This window comes from Rattus rattus, chromosome 3 (assembly GCF_011064425.1).
Source record: "Rattus rattus isolate New Zealand chromosome 3, Rrattus_CSIRO_v1, whole genome shotgun sequence".
In the NCBI taxonomy this organism is placed as follows: Eukaryota; Metazoa; Chordata; class Mammalia; order Rodentia; family Muridae; genus Rattus; species Rattus rattus.
The window spans coordinates 208379950-208404672 of NC_046156.1; positions in this window are offsets into that span (position 1 = coordinate 208379950).

The following is a 24723-nucleotide window of genomic DNA, read 5'->3' on the forward strand; positions in this document are numbered from 1 at the left end:
GGGTTTCCATTACTGAGAAGAGACACCATGATCACAGCAACACTATTTTTTCCTTTTCCTTTTCTTTTCTTGGATATTTTCTTTATTTACATTTCAAATGTTATTCCCTTTCCTTGTTTCCTCTCCAGAAACCCTCCATCCCATCTGCTGCCTCCATAAGAGTGCTCTCCTAACCACCCATCCACTCCCTCTTGTCACCCCACCCTGGCATAGAGACTTCACAGGTGATCACAGTAACTTTTATAATAGAAAACAATTATTTGGGGTTGACTTGCTGTTTCAAAGGCTTAGCCCATTTACATCCTGGTGGGAAGCATGGAGGCATGCAGGCAACATGGTGCTAGAGGAGTTGAGAATGATACATCATGATCTGCAGGCAGCAAGAAGAAAATGTATACAACACTGGACATAACTTGAACACAGAAGAACTCAAAACCTTCCCAGGCAGTGACATACTTCATTTAGGAAGGCCACTTCTACTCCAATGAGGCCATATTTATTTAAACAATGTCACACTTCCTAATACTACCACTCCTTATGGGCAAAGCATTCATACACATTAGTCTATCAAGGCCATTCCTATTCAAAATACCATACCCAGTTATATACTTCCTTCAGCAAACCCACACAATTCCAAAACCTCCCACATGGTGCCACTAACTCATAATTAAGAATTCAAGTGTCTGAGTCTAGGAAACAATTGCATCCAAGCCAATTCATTTCCCTCTATGCTAACTATAGACATGTAATCCAACTTCAAGAGTGCCCACTGTCTTTCATGGTTTCAACTGTTCAAAAATGTCAAATCAAAAGTCCCTTGATTATAACTGCTTAAAAGTAAAAACAAATTACATACTTCCAACACATAAAAATAATGAGTATACATTTCCTTCTGAAATGGAAGGAATAGAGGCATAGTGAGAAAATTCTGAATTGAATGAAGACTGGAACCCTGCAAAGTAAACACCAAGTCCTATACCTCTATTCCCAGTGTCACAAGAAATGAATTTTACCTCTGACTTCACTCTCTGCACTATATGCCTTCTCTTGTCCTGGTTCTACTCTACTTCTATCAATATCTCATCTCAGATATTGAAAAATATATATTGAAAAAAATCAAGGAGAGCTTCATTCTTTGGTTGATATCTCATGTCTCTGAATCTGCAATAGACTGGTTTCTCTAGCCTATTCCATGCTTCACTTCCGAGCTTCACAAAATTTTCTCTCAGGTTCGTCATGGGTGAGGGCTAAGGGAGCTCCTTTGCCTTACCATTCCTGGCCCCAGGAATTCTTTGACATGATGGAAGAGGTTGCAAGCCTCCTTTACTTTCTTACATTATGTCTTTAAATTCAAAGCCACTTGGAGGAAAATGCCAAGCTCTGTGGCCTGGTTATGATATATTTTAGCACTTTTTGAATCATATTAGCAACAAGCATAGATTTTTTTTTAGTAACTAAAAATTCCCAAACATCACCAGAAACTGGGAACCAGGCATTCAAATTCTGATCTTGTGAGGCACATTGTCCTCCAAACTGCCCTGGCCAGTTGTCCCATCCTGCAGGACAGTCAGCAAGGGTGCAGAGGGTACCTGGAAGAGAATGGGGGGACAAGAGATGTGAAGAAGGATGGCAAGACAAGAATCTGATCAAGGCAACAATTTTATTTTTTCCCAAGGCTGAATTTTTACCATAACAGGGGTAAGAGAGAGAGGGGGAAGTGGGAAACACTTATGCAGGCCAGGACACAGTACTCATGTGGTCAGCTGATGTCAACAGGATGTTAATTTTGCAGAAAGGCTACAGATCTGTCATATTATTAGTCAGCAGAATTTTGCTTTCTCAGAAAGTTTACAGGTCATATCATTGGGCATCCTCATGTCAGATGTATTTTTCAGCAAGGTCACAACTTTGTCATATCATTCATCCTGACCACCAGATTTGTATTAGACTTTTGCAGCAGAGTGGGGATTTTCCATGAACCCAGTCATACTTAACTCTAACTGTACTATTAACATCAATAATGGAGGGTTTTAAGGACATCGCTTCCAACACCGAACAACTATAATGCATTTATGATTTTTAAAAAATGATTATAAATAACCCGGTAATTCATTAAAGTATAGTGTTCTAATTACCGATTGTTTACTGGAGGGAAAAGAACATAGTTTATTTCTGATTAAACACAAGTAGCCACAGCCTTCAAAGATGAATTTGAATTAATTATGCGATGCACATGCTAGTTCTTTGAAGAAGACAAGAAAGAAAATTAAATCAGGGTTACTTAAGATGCTTTCTCCTTTAAGATTATATCTTCAGATCTGTATCTCAGAAATGACTTTGCACTGCCACAATTCAAAGGAGGCTTTTCTGTTACTTTCTATTTTCTAAAGCATGAGTGAAAGAAAACTTGCAGTCAAAATGTAAATATAGCCATTACTTAAAAAAGAGTAAGGGAAATGTCTGCAATGAAAGATAAAAAGTAAGCTACAGAAACAATGTAAAGTAGAAATATCCCAGTGCTTTTCTATAATAATATTTTAGTTGATATAATTTTACTTAATTAACAATTATACAGAACCATAAAATTTTGCTAATAATAAGTAATAATGATTTATACTGAAAACTTATGATTTTCGTTATTTACTTCACAATCCTAGATAAATTAAAATTTCTCACAATAAGCATGCCTAAATTGAAAACAGTAATCATTACAACACAAGTAAACACTTTATATCACACAGTCTTAGACTTTTGTCTTTAGTCATTTGTTATGTCCTTTCATACATCTCTAAATCTCAATTTCTTTCTGAAAGGTATGTTGATTCTTTGTGGGGTGTTTTCATTAATCATGGAAAGTTTATTTTCCTCTAAATTTTAGGAACTGTTATATTTCTACAAATAATTTTTAACCTAAGCTACTTACTTTCATACTTCTTTGTACTTTTTCATAAATTACACTTCTTTCAAACGTTTTATGTAGAAGTCAGTTTTATCAATATGAAAAAGTTTTTTGTCAATATCTGTGCTCACAGATGTCATTTTTTAGACCACATTTTGTTAAATTAATTAACTTTTATAGGGAACGTTGGCTTCAATTTTAAGAATACTTTTGTTAAATTTGGGGGGGTTGACTTATTCATAGGTGGGCTAGCTTTTTTTTAATTGTATTTTTTTTTACCTTTTTTGTTTTTATTTTATTTAGAAAGAACATGAAATTCTCTGACAGAGAGGCAGAGTGAAACTGTGGTGAAGATGAAGAAGGGGAAATAATATGAAACATAATATATTTTATAATAAAATTTTGAATAAAATTTTATTATAAAATACAAGTAAATTTAAAAACCTTAAAGAACTTATATTTTGAGTATAAACAGGCTTTAATATATTTGAAATTCTTGTTTGTAGTTTTATAATTTTAAAAAAATCCTGTAAGGTAATTATAAGCAACTTTAATATGAAAGAATGATGAGATGCAAAACAAAAAAATTGCTATTTCATTTGTACAAATACACTTTAAATCAGAACATGATTATCAAATATTTTAACCTTAAAATAAACTATCATTGTTCATAGAAAAATTTATTTGGATAAAATTAGGACATGATTTTACTCCATGATAGAATTCCTTGTCATTCATATAATTCATTTCATGGTAAGGCCTGATGAAAACATTTTGGTACTACAATAAAGAAATTAATTGTTAAAATAAATTATTTATTTTCACAAATATATAGAAATAGCCTCTCTTAGCTTAGGAAATCTGGTGGGAACAAACATGTGTCAGGGTGATCTTGCATGAAGGCCTAAGGAGGCTATTGTAAAGGTATGAACCCAAAGCTTGGATTTCCTTAAAGAAGGAAGATGTTGGCGATGCCAGAGTCATGGAATATCTATTGATATTCCAATATGTGGAATGCAAGGTGTGGAGCAAGCCACATGAGAAGTGTGTTAAAATCAACAAAGTTTTAAGAAGCTGGAATTAGGAAGAGTTCTTTGGAATCACACTTAAAGATGCAGAGTTTGGAGGTCGCTGTTGGTTTTCAGTCTTGCTTTAGTTCAGTATTTCCTCACTATGCTACCTCACCTTTTTATAGGAATGATAATGCATATTTAGTCCCATTGTATGTTGGAAGTATGTGATCTTCTTTTCGATATTGACTTTAGATGGTGTCATCGCTAAGAGAATGCCATGAGTATTAGAGTCTTTGAATTTTGTCATTTTATGTGTTGAGATTGCATTTGATTATACAGACATTTGAAGTTGGACTAAATGAATTTTCATTATGATATGGCTAGCAGCCTATTGGGGACAGGGAGGAAAATGTGGTGATTTGAAAAAGAATATACCTCCATAGGCTCATATATTTGAAAACTAAGTCATCAGTAAATGGTACTATTTGAGAAGGATTAAGGGGCATTGCCTTCCTGGAGTTGGTATGGCCTTATTGGAGAAAGTGGTACCTCATGACTGGAAACATAAAGCTCTCTGACTATCCATTGTGTGAGACATAAAACACCAGTGGAAAACAGTACTGCCATGTTCCTAAAGTAATTTAATAGGTAAGTCCACTCTGCACACTATACCCACACCTAAGTATAGAAGTTACCCTTCATTAAAGAAGTTTTATTTTGAAGAAGATAGAGATGATTATAGACATCATGACTATTTAAAATGCAGAGAATGTATTACTATTATTACACAAGGTCAGTTACACAGGGAATGATGTCTATAATACATTAACTAATCCAGCTACCCAGGATTAAATTTATGTACATATCAGCAATATTAAATCAACTCAGAAGGTTGGAGTGTGTGTGTGTGTGTGTGTGTGTGTGTGTGTGTGTGTGTGTGTGTGTGTGTGTGTGTGTGTGTTAAAATATCCTAGGTATAACAGTTCTATCTATATCTAAGAAGCAGTGATGATTTCTTTCAAGACACATTTGTGACCTGAAACTCAGGTCTTTATTATGTCTTTGAGACATTATCAGACACACTGAAATCTTCACAGGATTTCCTGGCAAATGTCACTACCCTGGAGACAAAAAACATTTATGAATGCTATGGTTTGTGGTTTTTACTGATATTCTTCTATAGATAATTGCATTAGCTATACTTTCAAGAATATATTATTTCTTATAATAATCTATATACAAGTACATCTTTGATTATCTTTCTGCATTAAAATTTACTGAAATATATTTAATGCAATTTCAGTGTTATGGACTAATTTCAGGAAAGTAAGTAACTTCTTGCATATGAAATATTCCACATGCCTTTTCCTATTGATAGGGAATAAAGCTAATTCATCAAAAGTCTATTGCTGTTGCAATTGAATTAAACTAGTTACCAACTAAAATGTCTTCTCTAGTTGTAGTATAAAAATTAAAGTAACTTGGAAATTAATTTAACTGGGTCTAATAATAGTCCAGAAATACGGAAGTTTAAAAATATTTTTATCACTCAAATACATGTGTTTCAAATATCTGTTGTATAACTGAAAGGCAGGGAATTGAAATAAAGCAATAAAGTAAAAATCAGTGGAACTATATCCACAAATTGGTTCAACGTTTATCTACATTTGGAAAAATAAGGTTTATATAGCACTCATAATTATGCCAAGAAAGTAGGTACAAGGTATGCAGTTGCTAAAGCATGAGAAAACATTACTAAAGACAAAAATTCTAGATATAAAAATTATTATAATTCTAAATGTAAGAGCTGGAATCATAAAATAAGTGATCTACAGAATATAAGTTTTAATTGTAAAAGTTAAATAAAATATAAAGACATAAAGAAAAATCATGGTATTCCTGATCAAAGTAAAATAATATATTTTTCAACACGTATTGTTACTGAAATGAAAAGACAAGCCACAAACTGAACAAAATAAGCATCAAGCAAAAGTCAGTATATATATATATTTTTTTTTGAATAAGCATAACAATGTAAACATATAAGAAAATATGTTTATATAATTTCAAATATAGCTATTTATTCATTAAACAAAACAACACTGTACTGGCCTTACTATACACACACACACACACACACACACACACATATATTTATATAATATATATATATAATTTAAAGATGAACAATGCCTTATATAAATATGTGAAGCTTAAATCATACCAATTATAACTGATTATAGTTTCATAAATTAAAAAAATAATAGTCATTTATGAGATCTGGGAAGATAATTATTTTAAGGTGATAAAAGTTTTCAAAGAGAAGGCTTCATGTATCATTATTATTATTAACAGTAACTTTTTTTGGAGTTCCTATGTGTTTGTTTGGAAGCAGTGCCTCACTGTTTTCCCAAGTTAAATTGAAACTATTTATGTAGCTTAGGCTGATATTGCACTCCCAGTCCCTCATTATTGCTTCTAATTACAAGTGTTACAGCCATGACTGGCTGCAAAGTAGTTCAATATAAATATAATATGATATTTTATTTGATATGTGGGGTTAATGTACAAAAGTAAAGTAATAAATATGTATTAAGTACCATACATGCAAGTGTTAAACACAAGAGACATTCTTTGATGATCAAGCATAAAAACAGATTAAAAATTGTATTGTCAAAAGGAAATGAAGTAAGAATCATAGTTTATATCTTGATGACATAGTAGATAATCATCATCTTATCTGTGTTTGGAGTCTCTCCAATACTTTTTAGGAAAACATCACTTGGAAAGTCTGATTATAGTAATGGAGATAAGAGGACTCAGCAGAGGTGAAACTATGTACTAGTATAGAAAACTGGACAGTATCTGAAGAACATTCCTGTGCATCAGAAATATCAGCTATTAATGTAATAGGGTAATAATATAAGTGAGCATGCATACCCTGAATATCTACTAGTCAAGTTCCGTAAAGCAATGATATTGTCCATAAACTCCAACAGAGACATAATAGTGATTATAGTGGCAAGTCTAAACCATTATTCTCATCAGTACTTATGTCAACAAAGAAAAATGAGTTAATCTTTTTGCAGGTGAAGTGAATTGGATAAATACCTATATAATATTCTGCACAGTGGCTAAAGAATACAGATTGATCTAAGCAGCCTATGTAATTTTTCTCTGAAATTGAACATATTTTAAGACATAAATACAAATAGAGATCATTGAAAGAGTTATTTTAGTGGTTCATAACTGTATGAGATTTGAAGTACATAGCAAAAGAAAATGCAAAGTCTACATGCATTACATTGATATTGAGAAATACCCTTCCAAATTGTTGGTGAGTTGCCACAGATATCAAAGAAAAAATAAAAAAGATTTCAGTTGATATTTAAGTATTCCTATGGTCAAGTAAAAAAGGAAACACAACTTACCAGGTCTCAGAAGATACAGTTATACCATTTCTAACAGGAGAATTTATAACTAAAATTGCCTACGATAAAAGTCATAGAAATTAAAAAGTGTCACAAAGACACACCAATAAACTCTCAGCAAATGAAGAATGACCTTAAAATCAGTGAAAGAGAAAATATAAAGAGTTCAAAACTGAAATCATGAAATAGAAACAAACACAACAGTATGAGGATTAATGAAACAAAATGATTCTTCGAAACAATGGACCAGATTGTCAAAGCCTTTCTTTCTGAGAAAGAAAGAGACTTATTGATGGATTATGGGGAAAAGTGATAAATAGACCAAATTGTAATATATAAATGCATTTATATAAGCCATCGCCCGCCTCATTAATATTAGATTCTTCCTTCTCTTGTATCAGTTAAGAGAGATTTATTTTATAGTCAATCATTGAACTGAGGTCCTTGTATCCTATGAAAGAGTTAGAGGAAGGATTGAAGGAGCTGAAGATGGTAACACACCCATAGAAGAAAAACAGTATCAACTTACCCAGACCCTCAGAGCCCCCAGAGATTGGGCCACCAACCAAAAAGCATACATGGGCGGGGCCATAGCACCAGGCATATATGTAGCAGCGGACTACCCTGTCTGGCCTCAGTGGAAGAGAATGAACCAATACTATAGATATTTGATTCCCCAGGAATACATAGGGATGGTGAGGTGGAGTTATGTGAGTGTATGAGGGTGGGTGGGTGGATGAGTGAGGGATTTACTTCTCGGAGGCAAAGAGAGGTGGGATGGGGTAAAAAAAAAAAAAACCTCTGGACAGTTTACTGGGAAGAGGAGTTAGCATTTGGAATGTAAATAAAGTAGTATAATATATACATTTTAATAAATCAGTCCCTGATACATAGTTTTTACAGATTTTAATGAAGTTCAACCTTGCTCATCTATGATTACAAAAACATATTAATACTGAAAGCATAAAACAACAAAAAAAAAGCAATGATACAACAAAATATTATTAGCCCTCAGTCATCAGGATACATGACTCAATTTCTTTCTTTATTTTATTATTTAAAACATTTTCATATTCTGTATAATTTCTAAACTTAGAGGCATATCTTAAAATGTTAAACCATATTGAAAGCAAAACTAACCTTGCAAAGCCATGTCCTAAGCAGCCAGGATTATTGTGCGTTAATTTGCTTCCTTTCACTTTGGGAAATTTATTTGAAAGCAGAACAAAGCAGGAAAGTGAGACCCCTGGCTGCTGGAGGCATGGAGGACAGAATGTTACATACTCTAGATTGCAATCTCTTTGTAGTGGTGATAGCCTACTTAGCGTAGCTCCAGTATCATAGACCACTCTGAACATCAGTGAGAGTCCCCAATTTGCTGTCAGAAAAAGAATGTTTACAAAGTCCAAATGAAAATAAAATTGGACACATAATTAAGCCTGGAACAAATGTCATAGTATGGAAAGGTTATCACATGTAATTCTTATGTACTCACATTACAAATAATACCTGGTAGAACTTATAAACTTCAGGCAGTACATATTTAAGTAACTGAAGACACATTTTATTCAAACTAGACTGATAATTTTTATAAAGCTTGGTCTGTTCACCTTGATTTAATATTACTTTAGAGAGCTTAAAATTACCCACTAAAGAAAAATAACATACTAATGTGTAAAGATGTGATATCTAGGCAGTACATTACCTGCTGCTAAATTAACATGTCCCCATTCAAATAACTGCAACTTAAGCCAATGAGCTTCATCTTTAAAATGGAAAAGATATATTTATGATAGATTATATTTTTACCTTTTGTCTTCTTTAAAGGATTATGCTACTGACACTTTTTTAAGTGTTAAGCATGTAATGGATGTTATACAAATATTTCCACTAAACACCAATAGACTTCTGAGCAAAGTGACTATTGAAATGATCACCATACTTCATGTGTTTTCATCCGTCTAATGCATTTCCTTATTTAGACTATCGAACTAACATTCTCATATCTTCCCTTGTAATTGTTTAGTTTTTTGTAATCCATGCTTACAGACTGATTATTCCCAAATAAAACTTCCTTCATGTGCTAATACTGACTACTGACTGCCTGAAAGGAATATTTAACCTCTACTCATGAAACTCATGAAACCTGTTGCCATCTGACTTCATCGCTCCTTCTGTACTTTATTTTGTCTCTCTTAGCCCTACGGTTCATTGTCTTAGAGCTGTTTCTATGCCCTATAACAAGCTATTGTTTGTCACCAAAAATTGTTAGTGCAGTGGTAAGGTTAGCTATATCTTCTACTTTTATTTCATTCCTTTACAGTGAATATGTGGAATTTTTTACAGAAAGAATAAATCATAGATTGGCTTATTATATAAAATTGAAGTGGTTTTTGGTGGTTTTAATTGTTGGAATAATTCCTGGCTTTGGGGATCTACTCTGAATAGTTACCTGTGTAGAATATATTATAATAATATTTTGTTTACTCTATGCCTAGTAGTATATTATGTAATAATACATTATTGTTGAGGAGAGAAAATATTTCCTGTGTTTATGATACAAATGTGCCTGTAAACCCATTGGTATCACTGACTGAAATAATCTCATGAGCAATGCTTTAGATAACCACTAACATGATTCAAAGAACAGTAATGTGCTTCATTTTGTCATAAGAGTCATTACTACTTACAATACAGGGAGAACTTAGCACACCTTATGGATGTATTCCAATATTTGTTTTAAAATATTGCTTACAGCAAAGGAATTTCACAGTGACATTTCTTCCACAGGATTGAGTGAGAGCCTCACATGCTCAAAGCTATGAAATGCTTAGTAATCAAGATTTCAAAGGCATTCAGCCCCAGTAAACAGAAAGAAGGGTGATTTCAAAGACAGTATTCATAATAAAAATCCTCCTGGGGAGCATTTACATAATCATGGGATGGAAATGATCATTACTTGTCATTTATTATTTTACCTTGTCCCCTTGAAGAATGCTACACATGAGCCCATTCATCTATCTACCTCTGCAGGCTTCACTAATAGCGCTCATGGCACAACCCACTCAATCATCACGTAATCATTAGAGTTTGGACTCTAAGGTACCTTCCATTTATAGAGTTATTAAGAACATATTGATGGTATAAGCCACACATACTGATTCAAGAGAAATTCTGCAACAGTGCACATATCCTGTGCTCATTTTTGTCTGATTTAAGTAGATCAATTGCACATTATTTTTCTAATGGTAAAATGTCACTTGCTCTGAATCTATGCATACCTCTTACATTACACGTGCATGCCTTTTATATATTTAGTATAAACTTGAATATATATATATATATATATATATATATATATATATATATATATGACACAAATATTTGTGGGCTATGCAAGCACACATAAATCATTGAAGTTAAGTATAAAATGTTAGAAATTGTGTATTTTTGGAATTTATTTATTTACTTACTTATTTGAGATAGAGTTTTATGACACTGAGCTAGTCTTCAATTATTTGTATAGTAAGCAATTTCCTTGTACTTCTTATCCTCTATTCTGCCTGTTTTGAATGCAGGAGCTCTAGACACAGCCAGCAGAGTATGTGGTGCTGAAGTCTAAACCCAGGTGCTTTGTGTAGGCTAGTCTAGCTCTTTTTCAACTAAGCAAAAGTCATCATTAAATGTTTTATCAGGTTTATACTGGTATATGGATAATGTTTAGAAGAGGAATTTTAACCTTCCAACATAGGTTCTCTGAAAGATCCAAAGACCTTCTAGAACTATGTGATCTGGGTCAAATGCAAACATGCTGTGAACGGTTGTATGGTCTGCATAGAATACAGACATGTCTTTTTTGTATTCACCTTTAATCACTAATAATGTAGGTAAATTTGGTTTGTAGAAAGAAGCAGTCATGTTTGAAAATGATGTCTAATTGAAAGGTGAGAATCATAAAATGATTAGGCAAAATGAGTTAGTTATAAGATATACCCAACTGTCCTGGAAACAGCAGAGGGAAGAAAGACAATTTAAGAACTTAAGATAGTAGTACAGCAACAGAGACAGACAGAAAGAAAAACAGACAGCATAGAGAGGGGTAAATGAGAGGGGGGGGAGTATACCAAGATAGTTTTACCCAGAATAATTGCAAGTAAGAAGCAGAAAGGGAGAGTTTATTCAATAGTAAGCCTTCAAGAGGAAATTACATCTGACAAATAAAAGTTACTTTTACAATATTTGCTGTAATTTCTTCTACCTTAATATGAGAAAGGAATCATCCAGGTGAACCAGTAGGAAACAAATGGACGTCAGAGATTTCTGCACTTTTTACTGTCACTTTAATGTTGGTATCTTATACAGTCATGACCACCAGTAAGACTTTCTCTCATTCCACTTTTGGTTCTGCTTACTAGTCTAAATTAACCATAACCTGAAATTGAGTTTTTAATTTTTAATTTTTCATGTTTTATTATTCCTTTGAGAATTTCATGCTTGTCATTATGATCATTTATCTTCTTCCTCACATCTCCTCTCAGATTAATGTCCTATTCTATGCCCACTCAATTCTGTGTTCTTCATTGTAACCCATTAAGTATTAAGTCGAACTAGTGCTACCTATATACACTTGGATGTGTTTGTATAAAATTGAGGCACATCAATGCACACAAAGAGAAATAGCTTTCTTTCTCTCCAAGCAGTTATCAATTACTACTAGCTCCTCAGTCGTAGATGTTATTTAGTCTCCACTCCTCTCTCCATGGTTAGAATTTATATGCCTTGATCTAATACATACCTTGTTCATATTGCCACACCCACTGCACCTTTATATGTGCAACTCTCTATTGTGTTCAGAAAATGCTTTTTCCACGCAATCATCTACCACATCCTGCTCTTACAGTCTTTTCTTCCCCTTTTTAGCAATTATTCCTGAGACTTAGGAGTTGGGCTATGGTATAGAAATCCATTTATCCCTAAGTACTCTTCAATCACCTATTCCCTGTACTCTGTCTAGTTATAAGTTTCTGTCTTAGTTGACATGTGCTGCTCTAATAAGTTCTTGTGATAGTATAGAGAGATACACAAATGTATAAATATATAGAAACATATTTAGGACTGCCAGTTTAATATTGAGTCATTAGCAAAGTACTCTGGTCACATGTTCATCTTCTTGATAAGGATGGTATGCATGACATGAGTTCCATTCAGTGAAGTAGGCCTAAAATCCAACAAGAACACATTTGATTACTCCTATGGCATCCATGTTACTGTTATGCTTGCAGACAGAAGTTTGTTGTTCTCCAAGAGGCTCCACACAGCTTCTGACTCTGACAGATACAGATACTCAAAGCCAAATAATTGAGTTTGGGACATCTCATAGAAGAATAGAAGGAAAGATTGACAGCCTTGAAGGGTATACAATCTCCACAGGAAGCCCAATATTATCAACTAACCTATATCAGTGGGGTTCTATGAGAGTGAATCACCAACTAAAGAACAGAGAAGGGCCTCCCCATACATATGTGACAGATGTTCAGCTTGGTCTTCATGTGAGTCCCAAACAACTTGAACTGGGGTTATTGAAAAAGCTGTTGCCTGTATGTGGGATATGTACTTCTAGGTGGGCTGACTTGTCTGTCTTCTGTAGGAGATGAAGTACTTTGTCTCATATATTTGCAAAGCCAGCGTGTGTGGACACCCAAGGAATGGCAGTACATGCTCAAAGAGAAGTGGAGGATGGATGGGGAAAGATTTGTTGGAGGGGTGACCAGAAGGTAGGCTGTGAGGGGATGTAAAGTGAATAAATAAAAAAGAAGTTAAAACAAAGAATTTGATCATTGTCTAAAATTTCTTTAATAAAATCTTGGAAGCATATATATGACTATATATATACATATATTATATACATATATAATATACACACATATATGTGTGTGTATATATGTTTATATATATGTATATATAATTTCTATTTTAAGACAAATTATCAGGCTACATTCCACGAAAGAAAAGATGTTCCATAGGTTTATGAGGATATTAAAAATAAGGATAGAATTAACTTTATTAGTCAACCATTTTTATCATGATATAATACTAAATATGATAGCATAGCAATGAAAATAATTTTTTAAAACTGAATTAATCACACCAATTTACATATTTCTCTCTTTGATATTATAGCTATATTTCAACACATATTTTTTACACCTCCATCTATGTAAGGTTGTTAAGTAGTGTTTATTTTTTCCACTTTTTATTGGATTATCTTTCATTTACATTTCAAATGTTATCCCCTTTCCTGGTCTCCCATGCATAAACCCCAAATGCTATCCCCTTCTTCTATGAGGGTGTTCCCCCACCCATTCACCCACCCTTTCCTGCCTCCCTGCCCTAACATTCCCATACACTGGGGGGTACAGCACTGGCAGGACCAAAGGCTTCTCCTCCCATTGGTGCCCAACAAGGCCATTCTTTGCTACATATGCAGCTGGAGCCATGAGTCTGCCCATGTGTACTCTTTGGATGGAGGTTTAATCCCTGGGGCTCTGGTTGGTTGGTACTATTGCTCTTATGGGGGTATAAAACCCATTCAGCTCCATCAATTCTTTCTCTAACTCCTCCAATGGGGACCCAGCTCTCACTTCAGTGATTGTTTATGAGCACTCATCTGTGTATTTGCCATGCTCTGGCAGAACCTCTAAGGAAACAACTATATCAGGCTCCTGTCAGCATGCATTTCTTGGCATCAGCAATATTGCCTGGGTTTGGTGGCTGTATGAATATTGGCTGGGTCCCGAGGGTGGGCAGACTCTGAATAGCCATTCCTTCAGTATCTGCTCCAAACTTGGTCTCCATGTCTCCTCCTATGAACATTTAGGTTCTCACTTCTAAGAAGGACTGAAGCATCCACACTTTGGTTGTCCTTCTTCTTAGTTTTCATTAGGTCTATGAAGTGGATCTTGGGTAATCCGTGCTTTTGGGCTAATATATACTTATCAGTGACTGAATACCATGTGTGTTTTTTATGATTGGGTTACCTTACTGAACATAATATCTTCAAGTTCCATCCATTTGCCTATGAATTTCATGAAGTCATTGTTTTCAATAGCTGAGTAGTACGCCATTGTGTTGATGTATCACATTTTCTGTGTCCATTCCTCTGTTGAAGAAAATTTTTCCAGCTTCTAGCTGTTATAAATAAGGCTGCTATGAACATAGGGGAGCAAGTGTCTGTGTTATATGTTGGAGCATCTTTTGGGTATATGCCCAGGGTTAGTACAGCTGGGGCCTCAGGTAAGACTATGTCTAAATTTCTGAGAAACCTCCAGACTGAGTTCCAGAGTGGTTGTACCAGCTTGCAATTCTACAAACAATGGAGTAGTTTTCCTTTTTATCCACATCCTCATCAGCAATTCTTATTACCTGAGGTTTTGAATTAGCCATTCTGACAGCTTCAGGGAGGAATCTCAGGTTTCTTTTGATTTGTATTTCCCTGATGACTAAAGATGTTGAAGACTTCTTTAGGTTTTTCTCATCCATTCGATATTCCTCAACTGATAATTCTTTCTTTAGTTCTGTATCCTGAATCAATTAGGGTTATTTAATCCTCTGAAGTCTAATTTCTTGAGTTCTTTGTATATATTGCATATTAGCCCTCTATTGGAGTAGGATTGGTAAAGATCTTTTCCCAATCAGTTGGTTGCCATTTTGACCTAATAATAGTGTTCTTTGGCATACAGAAGATTTGCAATTTTATGAGTTTCTATTTGTTGATTCTTTATCTGAGAGCATAAACCATTGGTGTTCTGATCAGGAAATTTTCCTCAGTGCCCATATATTTGAGGCTCTTCCCACTCTTTCTTCTATTAGTTTGAGTGTATCTGGTTTTATGTGGAGGTCCTTGATCCAGTTGGACTTGACCTTTGTACAGAGCAATAAGAATGGATCAATATAGGATATTTTAAAGGGATAAAAATTGGAAAGTAAGAAATCAAAATACACTATTTGCAGGTGATATGATAGTATACATAAGTGACCCCAAAGTTCCACCAGAGAACTACTAAATCTGATAAACAACTTCAGCAAAGTGGCTGGATATAATATTAACTCAAACAAATCAGTAGCCTTCCTCTACTCAAAAGATAAACAGGTTGGGAAAGAAATATGGGAAAATACACCCTTTACAGTAGTTCACATATGATATAATATATCTTGGCGTGACTCTAACCAAGCTAGTGAACGATCTATATGACAAGAACTTCAACTCTCTGAAGAAAGAAATTTAAGGTCTCAGAAGATGGAAAGACCTCCAATATTCATGGATTGGCAGGATTAATAGTGTAAAAATGGCCATCTTGCCAAAAGCAATCTACAGATTCAATGCAATCCACATCAAAGTTCAACTCAATTCTTCATAGAATTAGAAAGAGCAATCTAAAATTCATTTGGAATAACAAAAACTATAAAGAACTTCAGGTAGTCGCCATCTTTGACCTCAAGCTGCATTACAGAGCAATAGTGATAAAATCTGTATGGTATTGGTACACAGACAGGCAGGTAGATCAATGGAATAGAATTGAAGACCAAGAAATGAACTCATACATCTATGTTTACTTGATCTTTGACAAAAGAGCTAAAACCATGCAATGGAAAACAGATAGCAGTTTGAATAAATGGTAAGTAGTGTTTCTTTGAAAGAAACAGCTTGCAAAAAAAATCTAACAATCACATGGAATGTGTTCTTTTTTTTATAATAGGAACACAAAAGAAAATAAGGGTAACACTAGATATACTATTCTCAAGTTACTTCTTCAAAGTATCACCTCTTTTGCATCAGAGTACATATTATACGTTTTCAATATATGTTAGAAACTTAAGCATATAGTTGTATAATTATACCTATATTAAAAATTCTGAGGAAAACAAACTAAAGAAATCACAAAATATTTGACTGAAAAAATAAGTTTTGGAGTTAATACCATATCACCAAATGAAATAAAGTCAATCTTCCATTCTTTAGTTATACACAGAGAGCTGTTTTGTATTATGATATAGTGTTTTTATATACTTGAATATATTGTACATACAATAATATCAGTGATTCCATATATTAAATTTCTGAAGATTATTTTCTGTAATGATACATAATATTCCTACAGTCATGTGAGAGCTTTTTTTCGCATTGTGGAGATTCTCATAACAAAGGTCATCTATGAAAAATTACAACCACATTAACATAAATAACACTTTTGAGTTCTGTATATGTCCTTTAAGAATATCTAGAACATCTTTTTTTTTCACACTAAGGACAATTTCTTACATGAAAGTATTTTTGGTAATCGCTGTAAGATCTTGCACTGATGATGGAAGACGATAGAGAATTCTTAATTCATGTAATGTGTGTATTACATACTGTATAACTTTATAAAAATAATAGTATCAACATGAATAAGAATTTACTTTTGAATGAGAAGTAAACAATAATTTCAACAGAGAGTGGTAGGGTCATTCAGTAACTGAGTTAGAACATGTAATAGTGTCTTCTTAAGAATAATAGTTTATAAATTGCAAACATCATATACCATTATGACCAGTCAAAGAATATCTTAATAATATATTTAAAATCATTTTGTTATTTTTGTTTTATGACAGGTAAATTTGCTCTCTGTTCAAGCTGGTCACTTTTGAAGGGACGTGTCTAAGTAACCTCAGGAGTTCTGGGTGTAGACAATGACAACATTTAAATAAAATATACTAAAAACTTAATAGATGCAACCTGGATCCCTTTAAATGCTTATAGACTTTAATCCCAACAATATGTTTATGAAAAGCAACTCTTGATAAAGAAATTTATCTGATTTTGCTCTTTATTTTATTAACAAATGTTCTTCTTTAGTATAGGTTAATTTAAACATAAAAGTGTATCAAGTTAACTAAATTCCTTTTCCTCCTCCTCCTATTTTTATTAATAAAATTTAAAATAAATAATTATAATTGGACAGTTAATAGTGATATTTCATTAATAATATAATGGAATATTTAATATCAATATTTCATTTTATTTTTGCATAAATTAAATTTATTTTGTTCAAAACTATCAATTTTCTTTGCATTTTTATTGGTTAATTTCATATTTCAAATGCTATCTCCCTCCCTTGTATCCCCTCCACAAACCCTATCCAATCCTCAACCTGCTCTGCTTCCACTCCCACCTCACCATGTTAGTATTCCCTATACTGGGGCATGGAGCCTCCAAAGGATCAAGGGTCTCACCTCCCATTGATGCTAAATAAGGCAATCCTTCACTACATAAGCAGCTAGACTTATGGGTTCATCCATGTATACTCTTTGGTTGTTGATTTAGTCCCTGTGAGCTCTGAGTTTATAGGTGGTTGCTATTATTGTTCTTCCTATGGAGTTGCAGACCCCTTAGTCTTCTTCAGTTGTTTCCCTAACTCCTGCATTGTGGACCTTGTGCTCAGTCCAATGGTTGCCTGCAAGCATCCATATTTGTATTGGTCAGGTTCTGGCAGAGCCTCTCAAGGGACAGCCGTCCCAGATTCCTATCAGTAAGGACATTTTTGGAATCAGCAATAGTGTATAGGTTGGTGTCTGCAAATGGGATAGATCCCCAGTTGGGGCAGTATCTGGATGGCCTTTCCTTTAGTCTTTGTTCCACTTTTTGTTCCTGCATTTTGTTCAGATAGGGACAATTCTGTGTTAATATTTTTGTGATAAGTGGGTCTTACCATCCCTAAACTGGGGGCCTTCCCTAACCTCTGGATATGGTCTCTACAGTTCTCTCTCCTCGTGTTGGGTATTTCAGCTTATGTTCTTTCTGTTGAGTCATAGGAACCTCTTGCCTTTCTGGCATCCGGGAATTTCTAGTGGCTACCCCCAGTTCCCATCACCTATTGCTATACAACTCTATTCAATTTCCTGACCCTCTGTACTTCTCCCCATCTCCTCTCATACCTGATTCCACCCCCTTTTCCCTCCCCCTCCTTGCTTCCTCCCATATTCCTCACTTCCTCTACCCAATTCTTAGTAGGGCTGAGTCATCCACATTTTGGTCTTCCTTTTTCTTGACCTTCATATGGTCTGTGAGTTACATCATGGATATTCTGAGGTTTTTGCCTAAAATCCATTTATCAGTGAGTACATACCATATGTGTTCTTTTGTAACTGGGTTAACTCATTGAGGATAAAATTTTCTAGTTCCACTCATTTATTGGCAAATATCATAAAGTCATTGTTTTTAATATCTGAATAGTACTCTATTGTGTAATTGTATCACTTATTCTGTATCCATTCTTCTGTTGATGAATGACTGTTGCTTGTAGCTTCAAACTATTATAAACAAGGCCACTATGAACATAGTGGAGCTTGTGTCCTTGTTATATGTTAGAGCATATTACAAATATATGCCTAGTAGTGGTATAGTTGGGACCTTAGGTAGTACTAGGTCCAATTTCTAGACTAATTTCTAGAGTGGTTGTGCCAGCTTGCAATCCCACCAGCAATGGAGGAGTGTTCCTCTTTCTCCAAATCCTTCCCAGCAATTGCTCTCACCTGAATTTATTTATTGGATATAAATAAATTTTATTTACATTTCATACGTTATTCTTTTCAGGTTTCCTGGCCATAAGCCCGCTATCCCTTTTTCTATAAAAGCGTCCCCTCTCCCCCTTCCTGCCCTCCCACCAACATTCCCCTACACTGGGTAGTCCAACCCTGGATGGACCAAGGGCTTCTCCTCCCATTGGTGCCCAGGAGGGCCATCCTCTGCTACATATGCAGCTGGAGCCATGGGTCTGCCCATATGTAGTCTATGGGTAGTGGTTTTGTACCTGGGAGCTCTGGTTGGTTGGTATTGTTGTTCTTATGTGGTTGCAAACTGCTTCAACTTCTTCAATCCTTTTTCTAATTCCTCCAACAGGGACACCATTCTCAGTTCAGTGGATTGCTGCTACCATTTGCCTCTGTATATGACATCGTCTGACTGAATCTTTCAGGAGGCAGTTATATCTGGCTCCTGTCAGCATGCACCTACTAGCATCATCAATAGTATTTCGTTTTGGTGGAGATATATATATATATATATATATATATATATATATATATATATATATATATATATATATACCATGTGGAGCAGGTTCTGAGTGGCCATTCTTTCACTCTCTGATCCAAACTTTGTCTCCATATACCAACCTATGAATATTTTTGTTCCCCCTTTTAAGAAGGAGTGAAGCTTCCACACTTTGGTCATCCTCCTTGAGCTTCAAGTGGTCTGTGGATTATATCTTGGGTACAATAGAGCTTTTAGGTTAATATCCACTTATCAGTGAGTGGATATATGTGTGTATTTTTGTCATTGGATTACCTCACTCAGGATATTTTCACATCCATCTATTTGCTTATGAATTTCATTAAGTCATAGTTTTTAATAGCTGAGTAGTAGTCCATTGTGTAGAAGCACCACATTTTCTGTATCCATTCCTCTGTTGAATAAATTATTTCCAGTTTCTTGGTGTTAAAAATAAGGCTGCAAGGAACATAGTGGAGCATGTGTCTTTGTTGTATGTTGGAACATCTTTTGGGTATATGCCCAGGAGATGTAGAGCTTGGTCCTAAGGAAGTGCAATGGCCAGTTTTCTGAGCAATCTCCAGACTGATTTCCAGAGTGGTTGTACTAGCTAACAATCCCTCCAATAGTAGAGGAGTGTTTCTCTTTCTTCACATCCTTGTCATCATGTGTTGTTACCTGAGCTTTTGACTTAGTCATTCTGACAGATGTGAAGTGGAATCTCATGTTTCTTTTGATTTGCGTTTCCCTGACAACTAAGGATGTTGAACATTTCTTTAGGTACTTTTCAGCCATTTGATATTCCTCAGCTGAGAATTTTTTTTTTTTAGCTCTCTATCCTATTTTTAAATAGGATTATTTGGTTCTCTGGAGTCTAACTTCTTGAGTTCGTTGTATATTTTGGATATTAGCCCTCTAACAGATGTGTAATTGGTAAAGAACTTTTCCCAATCTGTTGGGTGCCATTTTGTCCTAATGACACTGTCCATGGCCCACTTGGACTTAAGCTTTGTACAGAGCAATAAGAATGGTTCAATTTGCATTCATCTACATGCTGACTTCCATTTGAACCAACACCATTTGTTGAAAATATTCTGTTTTTGTGTTGGTCTTTGTGTAGTTTAGGTAAAAGGATAATTGTGGCTTCATAGAAGGAATTGGGTAGTGCCCCATCAGTTTCTATTTTGTGGAATAATTGGACAGTATTGGTGTGAGATCTTCTATGAAGGTCTGATAGAATTCTGTACTAAACCCATCTGGTCCTGGATTCTTTTTGATTGGGAGACTTTTAATAACTGCTTCTATTTCTTTAGGAGTTATGGGATTGTTTAGATGGTTTATCTGATCCTTATTTAAATGTGGTACCTGGTATTTGTCTAGAAAATTGTCCATTTCATTCAGATTTTTCAGTGTTGTGGAATATAGACTTTTGCAGGAGGATCTGATGATTTTTTTGAATTTCCTCAGATTCTGTTGTTATGTCTCCCTTTTTATTTCTGATTTTGTTAATTTGGATATACTATCTGTGCCCTCTGATTAGTCTGGCTAAGGGTTTATCTCTCTTGTTGATTTTCTCAAAGAACCAGTCCCTGGATTTGTTGATTATTTATATAGTCTTTTTTATTTCTACTTGATGTGTTTGCACTTCTCTCAACTGGCTTTTAGCTCTTGATGCAGGCAGAAACTGGAATGATCCTGCCCCTCACTGCTCGTAGGTCCACTTGCCCAGAGAGCACAGATGGCACTAGGTGGGTTAGTCTTGGGTCAGGTGTGTGGACAGAAGTAGTTGTCTCCTCTGAACTCTCAAGATTTTCCCCACTTCTGAGAATGCAGGTCTCTCCCCCATGGGATTTGGGTGCAGGGACCTTTGGGACCAGTTCAATTCAGTTCTGGGGGCAGGCAAAATCCTGTTTTCGTTTTTTATATTCCATCTTTATATTTAGTTTTTCTTTACACTTCAGACTTTCCCCCCTCTTGATCAACCCTCCACTATTCCATATTCCGTCCCTCCACTCTGTCACCTCTCTCCACAAGGATGTTTCCATACCCCGCAACCCTCTCCAACAAACTTCTAAACACTTAGGGTCTCCAGTGTCTTGAGGGTTAGTTGCAACGTCTCTGACTACCCCAGATCCGGCAATTCTCTGCTATATATGTGTTGGCTGGATTCACATCAGCTGGTGTATTCTGCCTGGATGCTGCCCCAGTGTCTGAGAGAAGTTCGACCTTCTCCTCAGCTTCTTCCAGCTTTCTCCCAATTCAATCACTGGTATTAGCAGCCTCTGTACATTGGTTGGGTGCAAATATCTGCATCTGGCTCTTCAGTTGCTTGTTAGATCTTTCAGAGCGCAGTCATGATAAGTCCTTTTTAATGAGTTCTCTATACCTTCAGTAATAGTGTCAGGCCTTGGGGCCTCCCTTTGATCTAAAAAATATTTTGGGTCTGTAAATGGATCTTTTTTTCTGCAGGTTCCTCTCCATCTTCAACCCTGCATTTCTTTCAGACAGGAAAAATTATGGGTCAGAGTTTTGACTGTGTGATAGCAATCCCATCCCTCACTTGATGCCCTGTCTTTCTTTTGTAAATGGGATCATCAATTCTCTCTTCTCACTGTAGGGCATTTCATGTTAGGTCCCTCCCTTTGAGTGCTGAAAGACCCTCATAACCCACATATCTGGTACATTCTGGAGGGCCCCCCAACCTCCTACCTTCCCCGTTGCCTGTTTCTATTCTTTCTGCTGGCCCTCAGTGCTTCAGTTCTTCTCCTTCACCTAATACAGTCCCTTCTTCTCCCTGCTCACCCCAGTCCCCTTTCCATCCCATGTCCTTCCTTCCCTCCTTGATTTTATTTACTTTCTTCTCCATTGCAACTGGAACTGAGGCATTTACTTGGGCCCAAAAGCTTGTTGACAATTTGAGTTCTGTGGACTAAATCCTGGGTATCCTCTTAATTTTTGGCTAATATCCACTTATTAGTGATAACATACCATGCATGTCCCTTTGGGCCTGAGTTACCTCACTCTGGATGACATTTCTAGTTCTATCAATTTTCCTGCAAAACTCTGGTTGTTCTCATTCTCAATAGCTGAGTAGTACTTCATTGTGTAAATAAACCACATTTTCTGTATCCATTATTCTGTCATGGGCCATCTGGGTTCTTTCCATCTTCTAACTATCAAAAATAAAACCTTTATGAACATAGTGGATCATATGCCCCTGTGCCATGGTAGGACATCTTCTGGGTATATTCCCAAGAGTTGTATTTCTGGGTCTTCAGGTAGGTCTTTTTCCAATATTCTGAAGAAGCTCCACATTGATTTCCAGAGTGGTTGTACCAGTTTGTGATTCTATCAATAATAGAGAAGTGCTCCTCCTTCTTCACATCCTGGCCACCATGTGTGGTCACCTGAGTTTTTGATTTTAGTCATTCTGATTGGTATAAGGTGAAATCTCAGGGTCTTTTTGACTTGCATTTCTCTGATCACTAAGGACTTTCAACATTTCCTTAGGTGTTTTTCAGCCATTCCAGATTCCTGTATTGTGAAATCTTGGTTTAGTTCTATACCCCATTTTTTTTTTTTTGATTGACTTGTTTGATTTTTTGATGGTTAGCTTCTTGGGTTCTTTATGTAATTTGGATAATAGCTCTCTATCAGACATGGGGTTAGTGAAGTTTTTTTCCCAATATGTAAGTTGCAGATTTGTCTTTTTGGCTGTGCCCTTTGCCTTACAGAAGACTTCCAGTTTCATGAGGTTCCATTTATCAATTCTTGTTCTTAGAATGCGAGCCATTGGAACCCTCCACTCCTGCCAATGAGTTCAAAGCTCTTTCTCACTTTCAATTCTCTTACATTCACTGCATCTGCTTTTATGTTGAGATCTTTTATCAACTTAAACTTGAACTTTGTGCAAGGTGACAAATATGGGTTTAAATTCAGTTTTCTACATACAACCAATTTGACCAACGCCATTTATTGAAGATGCATTGTTTTTTACAGTGTATATTTTTGGCTTCTTTGCCAAAAATCAAGAATCCATAATTGTGTAGCTTTATTTCTGGGCGTTCAATTGTATTCCACTGATTAACTTCTCTGTCTCTGTACCAATACATGCAGTTTTTTATGACTGTTGCTCTGTAATAGAGCTTGAGGTCAGGCATGGTGATTATCCTAGCCCAGTTTTCACTGTTCAGAATTGTTATCTTTTCTTTCCTGATGAATTTGAGAATTGCTCTTTCCATGTTTTGAAGTATTCTGTAGGGATTTTGATGGGGATTGCATTCAATCTGTAGATTGCTTATGGTAGGATGGCCATTTTTTTTTATTCAAAAAATAATTTTACTTTGAAGAGTGGGGGATAGGTTAATGTAACAGGATGAAATTCACTTCATACATGTATGAAATCATCAAAGAATTAAATATGAACAAAAGTAAAAGAATGAATTCTCATATCTTCATAGAATAGTTTATAAGTAGCACTTTGGAGCAGCCAGAGAAGCGAGAGTCCATCCATCTTATCTCGTTGTCTGCAATGCTCTTTTCCAGTGTCACATACTGGGACCTAGGGAGTCAAAGGTTTGAATTAATGGCCCCAAGATATAGTGGGGTCTGAATAAAGTTTTTCAGTTTTTTTAATTTTTTTTTTACTAACGAGTATTTCTTATTTACATTTCGAGTGTTTTTCCCTTTCCTGGTTTCCGGGCCAACATAGGATGGCCATTTTTACAATGATAATTCTGCCAGTTCTTCAGCATTGGTGTTCTCTCCATTTTCTGAGGTCTTTGATTTCATTTTTGAGAAACTTGAAGTTATCGTTATACATATCTTTCACTTGTTTGGTGAGAGTTACCCCAAAGATATATTAGTTTACTTGTAGCTATTGTGAAGACAGTTATTTCACTAATTTCTTTCTCAGCCTGTTTATCATTTGTATAAAGGAACTCTACTGATTTTTATTGAATTAATTTTATATCTGGTCCCTTTGCTGAAGAGCTTTATCAGCTTGAGTAGTTCTCTGATAGAATTTTTGGTGCTACTTATGTATACTATCATATCATCTGCAAGTAGTGATACCTTTATTTCTTCTTTGCCAATTTTATCCTGCTGATCTCTTTTTATTATCTTTTTCTTCTAGCTAGCACTCCAGTACTATATTGAATAGATATGAGGAGAGTGGGCAACCATTTCTTTTCCTGGATTCTAGTGGGATTGCTTCAAATATCTCTACATTTAATTTGATATTGGTCGTTTGTTCACAGGAAATTGCTTTAATTATCTTTAGGTATGGGCCTT